Raw genomic sequence first — 8200 nt, 5'->3', positions numbered from 1 at the left:
CAAGTGTTTAGTACAGTTCTCTGCCCACAGTAAGCACTCAATAATAATAATAATAATAATAATGATGTTGGTATTTGTTAAGCGCTTACTATGTGGCTCAGTGGAAAGAGCACGGGCTTTGGAGTCAGAGGTCATGGGTTCGAATTCCGCCTCTGCCACTTGTCAGCTGTGTGACTGTGGGCAAGTCACTTAACTTCTCTGTGCCTCAGTTACCTCATCTGTAAAATGGAGATGAAGAGTGTGAGCCCCATGTGGGGCAACCTGATTCCCCTGTGTCTACCCCAGCGCTTAGAACAGTGCTGTGCACATAGTAAGCGTTTAACAAATACCAACATTATTATTATGTGCAGAGCACTGTTCTAAGCGCTGGGGTAGATGCAGGGGAATCAGGTTGTCCCACGTGGGGCTCACAGTCTTCATCCCCATTTTACAGATGAGATAACTGAGGCACAGAGAAGTTAAATGACTTGCCCACAGTCACACAGCTGACAAGTGACGGAGCCGGGATTCAAACCCATGACCTCTGACTCCCAAGCCCGTGCTCTTTCCACTGAGCCACACTGCTTCTCTAAATAAATAACACTGATAGATCGATTTGAGTGTATCTACCAATTCTGTCCTATAGTTCTCTCTCAAATACTGAGTACATTGCTCTGCATATAGTAAGGGCTCAGTAAATACCATTGACTGATAGACTGATTAGTTAGTGACAAGCTAGACATATACATGGACTTGAGCTGGGACTGACATCCCAGAGGTCAATTATCAGTTTTGCAATTCCTGGATTGGTTTCAGTTTAGTGCCAAGAACCCTTAGCAATTTTTCAGTTTGACTCATTCACCAAAATCTCCCAGCTGAAAAAAGCTACTTTCTGTGGAATTAGTTAAGCCACTTCAAAGAGATAGCAATCTAACCATAGATTGCAAACATTCCTGCACATGATGAGGGGCAAGATAAATGGGGTGGCCTCTAATATATGAAGTTTTTAGATCAGAAGACAATCACCTCAGACAAAGTTTCTGTCCCACCTGGGACCCAGAAACTGTTCCCCACCATTGAGGGGGTCTGTTGGCAGCATGACTAAGCATCAAGGGACACTGTCCAGGCTCCAGGCTTTCAATCTAAGAGCCAATCAATCCATCAGTGGTATTTATTTAGTGCCTACTGTGTGCAGAGCGCTGTACTAACCACTTGGGAGAGTACAGTACAACAGAGAACTGGCTGTCGCATTTCCTTCCCAGACAGAGCTTTCAGTCCAGAGGGGGAGACCAACATTAATATAAGTAAAGAAATTAGGGATATGGCCAAAAGTGCTGTGGGACTGAGGGAGGGGGTGAATAAAGGGAGCTAGTCAGAGAGACCCAGAAGGGAGTGGGAGAAAAGGGAATGAGGGCTCAGTCAGGGAAGGCCTCTTGGAGGAGATGTACCTTAAATGAGCCATAAAATTCCCCCATTTCCCCAGGTTTGATGAGAGTTTAATCGAGGAAGGTCTTTCGGAGGAGCTGTGCCTTTAAAGGAACCATAAAGGTCCCCTATTTTCCCTAAATTCCATCCACCTCCCTAAAATGAGGAGCGCAGATAAAGGGTGAATTTGAGTAAATAGTGGCATGCTGAAGAATGAGTGGAAAGGAAAGGATCAACACTGTGAGGTTCAAAACAGTCAATCAGGCAGGGATCTGGGAGTCAGAAGGTCAGGAGTTCTAATCTTGGCTCTGCCACTTGTCTGCTGTGTGAACTTGGCCATGTCATTCCCCTTCTCTGGGCCTCGGTTCTCCTGTTCTCCCTGCTACTTAGACTGTGAGCCCCATAAGGGATAGGGACTGTTTCTGAACTAATTCACTTGTTTCTACCCCAGGGTCTAAGACAGTGCTGAACACATAGTAAGTGCTTTACAAATAGCATTAAAAAAGTGTTCTGTGAGACATGTGACACCCTGGGTGACAGGGCTTAATGTAGTGCTTGCTACAAAGTAAGCTATTAGCAGATACCATTATTATTATCTGTCGGTCCAAGATCTACAAGGGCCATCAGCGGCCACCCAAGTGGCCTGACCCGTCCTTCTTTCCTGTCTTCTTCACCTTCCCTGCCTTTTCCCTCCACTTTCTCCATGTTCTTGGATGAAGAGGTCCCCAAACTTGGCCTCCTCTAATTACTTCTTTTACCAGCAGTCTTTCCTCTGAGGCTAAAAGGAACAGAAGCAGGGAGGAGAGAAGCAGCATGGCCTAGCAGAAAGGGCAGAGGCCTGGGAGTCAGAGGACCAGGGTTCCAACCTCTGCTCCACAATCTATCTGCTGTGTGACCCTGGGCAAGTAGCTTCACTTCTCTGGGCCTCAGTCACCTCTTCTATAAAATGGGGGATCAAGAGGGCAAGCCCCACGTGGGACAATGATCGTGTCCAGCCTCTCTTGTATCCACCGTGGTGCCCAGCACAGTGCCTGACACACAGAAAGCACTTAACAAATACCATTAAAAAGAAAACAAAAAGGAGAGCAAGAGTGGAGGGGACAGTGGGGACTGGGGAGACCTCAGGGAAGAGCTTAAGTTTATTGATTGATTGATTCATTTATTAATTTGCTAATTCATTCCTATTTATTGAATATCCTCCTGGATGCAAAGCACTGTACTAGGCACTGGGGTAATCCTGGATGAGAATTAAACCCCATCCTCGAGGAGTATGTGAAGGGGTTGCAGGTATCTATAATTAAGGATGTTTTTCCAGATCCTTATAACAATGAGCAGCTGCAAATCCCCTTCTCTTTGATAGCCTTCTGCCTATCTTTCTTCCCTGCTCCTAGAGGCCGACGCCCCTATTCCCTCCCCAACCCCTCCATTCCCACCCCCGACACCCCTATCCCCTCCCCAACACCCCCCACTCCCGTCCCCCACCCCCCGACCCCATCCCCCCCTCCTCTGGGCAACCCAGTCTTTCCATTAGGTGCCCTACAATAGGGCATGGCACTGGCCCTTTAAAGCCCCAGAGGCAGGTGGATCTTTTTCTACCTTAGATAAGGCTTGGGGGCTTGACTTGCTGTAGGTTGTGGAGAGAAGACAGAGTGTGTTTTTCTCGGGTTTTGGTGAGCTAGGCTTGTGTTGTCTCCTTGGTTAGCATGTCTTTTGTTTAGCCCTGATTGTTTTTGGCTTGGTACTTCAGCAGTGGTAGTTGATATATTGGATTAAAAGTCCCCTCCAAAGTTGGCTTTCCCTACCTGTTTCTTATGCCAGAGGTGTTGAGGTGGGTAGGGCAAATGGTTTGGTTTTGAGGCTTCAGCAGTGAGTTGGGTTGATGCTTTTGGGGGATAATTTAAGGCTGGGCTAAGTGATGTTGACTCCAATGGTGATGGAGTGACTTATGAGGGGAGTTGGTTTTATATGGGTGACTCAGCAATGACTTGGATATTGAGGCTTGAGATATTAGTGTTTTTTTTGATTATGGTGATTGAGGGGACTGAAGAAGGGGCTAGGCCGAGGGTATGAATTACAGGGGTAGGGTAGGGAGACCCAAGTTTGGGATAATTGGCATAATCGTGGTGGCCCTTTGTGGGAAAGGACTGCAGTTAGGAGTTACCTTGTACTCATCCAAGTGCTTAGGTCAGTGTTCTGCCCTCAGTAAGTATTCCATAAGTATGATTGACTTTGTTTTATTGATAAAAATAATGGTACTTGTTAAATGCCTACTATATGCCAAGCACTGTACTGAGTGCTGGACTGGATACAAGGTAAGTAGTTATAGCATGACTGGAGTTGATAATCTAGGCTTGGGATAAATGATATTTCTTGTACTGAATTATCCAAAAGGGGGTGAAGAAAACTGATGTGTATGTGTGGTGGGGCTGGAGAGTCTGTGTCAGTGGGATTAATGATATGTATGTAATGGAGAGGGCTGAAGGTGGGAGGAGAAGGTTTGATACCATTTACTTGTTGGTCCTGTCAATGAGATGATAGTGTTTGGTAGGCACTTAATATGGGTTGCAAGTGCTGGGGTAGGTAAACGATAACCACACAGATGTGTCCAATCTGATTAACAGTGTTTGTAGCTGAGCTCTGACTTGGTTCTCAGGAGTGGAGGAATTTGAGGGGTTGTGATGCAATGAAGGGTTTGTTTTGGGGGGGAATGATTGCTGTTCTGGGTCTAGAGGTGAGGGTTTTGTGGGGGCTGCAACTATGGGGTGCATGGCGGTGCATGCTCACTGGCTCTGTGTGTCTCTTTGTCTCTCTGTGTGTCTTTTGTGTCTCTGTCATTGAGCTCTCTTCCTGGGCTTGGGTCAAGCCCCAGTTAGCTAGTATTGCCCAGTCAACCATAAAATCATCCCAGCCAGTAACTTGCCACCCCCTCAACCCAGGACTTAGTGCCTGGAATGTGCTAGAAGGGGAAGGGCTGTTTTTGCAAGGCTTGTATACCTCCCTCCCCAAGCCCAACCCCATTATCCACAAGGGGGTGCACCTCCAGCCCCCGCTCATTGGAAACCTTTCCCACACCCAACTCTCCACTCTCCTCAGTGAATTCAGTGCCATGGGTCGGTCCTGGAAGCGACGGTATTCGAGTATCAGAATGTGAGTCCCTCTGGGGCAGGAAGTGAGACCCGCCGATGGGGAAGGGGTGGCGGTACCGTCATGCGCTCCTCGTGTGTAGTATTGAGCTCAGCTGGCCGGCTGGGGACTCTTTTTGTGATTCCCAATTCCTGTATGCCAAGGTACAATCTCCCATTCCGCCGCCGTGGGACTCCATAACAGCCCCACAAAAGCCCAGCAGTGAGTTGGGGTTCAGTAGCTTCACCCGTGTGGAATAGACTGTAAACTCGTTGTGGGCAGGGAATGTCTGTTATATCGTGCTCTCCAAAGTGCTTAATACAGTACTCTGCGCTCAATAAATACGCCGGCCTTACCCAGATCACCACCAACACAAGCCTGGTTGTAACAGCAGAAGCTTAGTTTTCAACAGTATTTGTAGAGTACTTGCTAGATGCGTGCCTGGGAGCCTGAGTTACCAAATGCAAATGACTCAAGTTGGAATCTAGTCTACAGAATATTTCCAGGTGACTCTTCCATCCACTTGTCATGGCTCTGACTCAAATGGATGTAATTTAATCATACTAATGTCTGTCTCCCCCTCTAGATGGTAAGCGCATAGTGAGCAGAGAATCTGTTGATTGGTTATATTATAACCTGCGATAAGTGCTGGACAAATATTATTGAATGACTGAGGCCTCTCACCCCCATTGTGCTCTTAGTAGGGTGCTCTGTCTAATGGCGTTCGATAAATGCTCTGTCTAATGGCGTTCGATAAACACTATTTGCTGTCTTAATGTAACACTGCCACCCTTCACTGTCTGTATTTATTTACTTTGTTTTTTATGCCGATTCAAGCTTATCGCGGGTTCAGAGTGTACAACTTCATCTACTGAACTTGTATGTGCCGTTCCACCTGTGTGGTGTAACTCAATTTTAATGTCTGTCATGTAGACCGGAGGCTTCTTGAGAACAGGGGCCATGTGTACTATGTAATGCTAAAGTCCTTGAAGTATTCTCACCATGTTGTTTCAAAGTCAATGCTTCCCTTTCTAGGCTGTGAGCTTGTTGGGGCATGGTAGTTGCATGGTTCTATAGTACTGTGCCAAAGGGGTGAGTGCCATGTTCTGCACATGGAAAGAGCTCCAGTGCAATGTACTGGCAGATTGACTTAGACTGTAAGCTCCCAGTGGGCAGGGCCTGTGTCTTCTACACCAAGTTTGCCAAAGAGGGTGTTTAAGAAGGTATGGTCTCATTCCAGGCCAAACTTGGGGTCAGTTGCCCCATCCGGGTCTACTGTTGGTAGACAGGAAGAGGAACAGGGGTGAAGGACCAGATTGACATCGGGTAAGTGTTCAAGGCCTTGGCTGCGTGAGAGAAAGGGCAGCAGCCCAGCTTCTTTCTGTGCCCTGGAGAAGTGTCCCGGACACTCCTGCTCACAGGTTAGGCACTGGGGAATTTGGTGGGGGGCGGGGAAGGGGGAGAGGGTCTGCAGTAGTTGAGTCTGTTGGGGAACCCAGAGTGCCTGGGGTGTCCTGCCTTGGGGTGACAGAGCCAGTCAGGACCTCCCCTGCAGGGTGTGCGAATGGCAGCTGCTCTCATGTCTCAGGGGTCGCCCCTCAACTCCGGCTCTCTCATTTCTCTGGTTCTCACTTTTCTTGCTCTCTCTCACTCACTCTTTTTCTTTCTCTCTCTGTCACTCTTTCACTTGCTCTTTTTCTCTTGTGCTCATTCTCAATTCTGGTGTGAGTGAGCCTGCAGGGGACAGTCCATCTACAGCATGGGGCACTGATGGGGCTGGGCCCTGGCTGCAGCAGCCCCTGACCAGAGCAGGGGTGCCGAGCAAGATTACCCTGAGACCTGACCAGCTTTATCCTTAGGGCCAAGGAAGGAGCCTGAGCTCCAGGTGCATCATGGGAGACCTGGCCCCCTGTTCCAAGCCTGCTTCCTCAAGGACATGATGGTGCAGACAAGACTGGACAGGAGGGTGAGTTCTTTATGATTTAAGCTTGGGGCTCTCTGGGTTCTGTTGCAGGCAAGTGGAAGGAATCCATGGCCTTTATTGAGCACTAGGTGAAGCACCTGAGAGAGTACAGTGAAGGGAACCTTATCCCTCGTACACATATATATATACACACACAGTCCACTGCATCCTTATAGTCCACAAACCAGAGCAGTGACTGAATCCCCCCACGCTCAGTAGGGTCCCCGACCAGGCTCCTACTCGACATCCAACTTCCTGCTCCCTCTCTGGAGGAATGGGATTCCCATCGTAGACCCATCCAAGTCTTCCCCACCCCCAGCTCTGATAGGCTGGCACTCTGCCAATGGGGGGCCTGGGGCACACCTCATCAGTCAACCAACAGTCACCTCCATCCCCAGGAAGCCGTAGCACAGCCCCGAACCGGACCACCGACCCCATGGACAGCAGAGGACTGACCAGCTACCCACCGGATGCCATGGACACTGATAGATTGCGCCGGCCCCCCGTTGGGCAATTGGTTGGCACTGGGCTGCTGCCCCCTGGCCACCGCCGTTGCCCCCCGGACACCCCCTCCCTCCCACCTCCAAGCCCACAATTGTATCCCCTCCTTCCAGATCATGCCATTTCCTTTGGGGGTCAAGGGTCAAACACCGCATCAGAGGGGCCAAACCAGTCCCTTGCAACTCCAGGAGGAGATGGAGATGTGTGCGTGTGTGTGCACCTCATGCGTGAGAGTGAGGGCCGGGACCAGAGCAGGGTGAGAGGGGCCGCCCCTCTTTGGGCCGGTAGAGGGTTATGGAAACAGGGGTCTAGAGCTTCAGGCAGGTGCTCCGTGGAAGGACCTGAGAGTGGGTGTGAAGTCGCCCCGGGGCCCTTAATTCTATAGTCGGTGCGACTTCCTCCTGCCCAGGCCCATCCTGTTGGTAGCTATCTGCCCAGCTCTGGCTTCAAGAGTACAGACTCCCTCTACCGTCCGAGGGGGGTGCCCCTGGGGGAGGGGGATACAGGGACAGAAGTAATCAGGCGTGTGCCTGTCTTTGTGTATGCATGTGTGACTACCCTATATCCTCCATCTCTTCTGGACAAGCAGAATGAGGAGGGGAGAGGACTAGCAGCACCTGCTAGAGTGGGAAGATGCATAGTTGTTTTCCCCCATCCTACCAACAGAAATGGCATAGTCTGGCCCCCTCCTCTTCTCCTCCCCTCTCTGTCCCCTTGGCGGCCTGGGCTCTGTAAGCCCGAATGCATCTGTATGAAATTAAAATGGATACTTTTTTCCTCTTTACCGAGTCCCTTGATCCAGTGGCAGCTGCCTCTACTCCCCAAAAGGATTATCACTGGGTGGCATCCACTGTTATTTAAAGCAGGAGGATGTCACCAGCTTCTACTATGTAAATTGACAACCTAGCCTCCTCCCTCCCTCTACATTTCATTCCTTCAGTTTCTGCCAACCAGGGTAAGGGGTCTGGGGACTTGGGAGTGCAAAAAGAGAGGGTGATGTCACCCTCTTTTTCTCCTTTGCTCTTCCCTGGACCCAGCCTTAGCATCTGTAGAAGAATACAGCTCCCATGGGTGGGGGAATCTTAGATTATTTCTCCTTGCCCCTACCAGCTTTATCAGGCTGGGTTAGGCCTAAAGGCATGACCCTCTTAGGCCCAAGAGACAGAGAGCGGGCAACAGGGGTTAGGTGGGCAGTGGTTCAGCCTGGAG

At 49.6% G+C, this 8200-nt stretch overlaps 1 long non-coding RNA gene across 1 annotated transcript; it reads left to right on the top strand.

Annotated features, from left to right (window-relative positions):
- Positions 1-5631: 5631 nt before the first annotated feature.
- LOC114809142 lies at positions 5632-7801 on the top strand. The gene is made up of 3 exons (XR_003756899.2): positions 5632-5853; positions 6387-6493; positions 6889-7801. It is a non-coding gene; the product is annotated as an uncharacterized LOC114809142 (long non-coding RNA).
- The last annotated feature ends 399 nt before the right edge of the window (positions 7802-8200 follow it).

This window comes from Ornithorhynchus anatinus, chromosome 2 (assembly GCF_004115215.2).
Source record: "Ornithorhynchus anatinus isolate Pmale09 chromosome 2, mOrnAna1.pri.v4, whole genome shotgun sequence".
Taxonomy (NCBI): domain Eukaryota; kingdom Metazoa; phylum Chordata; class Mammalia; order Monotremata; family Ornithorhynchidae; genus Ornithorhynchus; species Ornithorhynchus anatinus.
The sequence above is the reverse complement of the archived record's forward strand: the minus strand, read 5'-3'. Positions and strand labels throughout refer to the sequence as shown.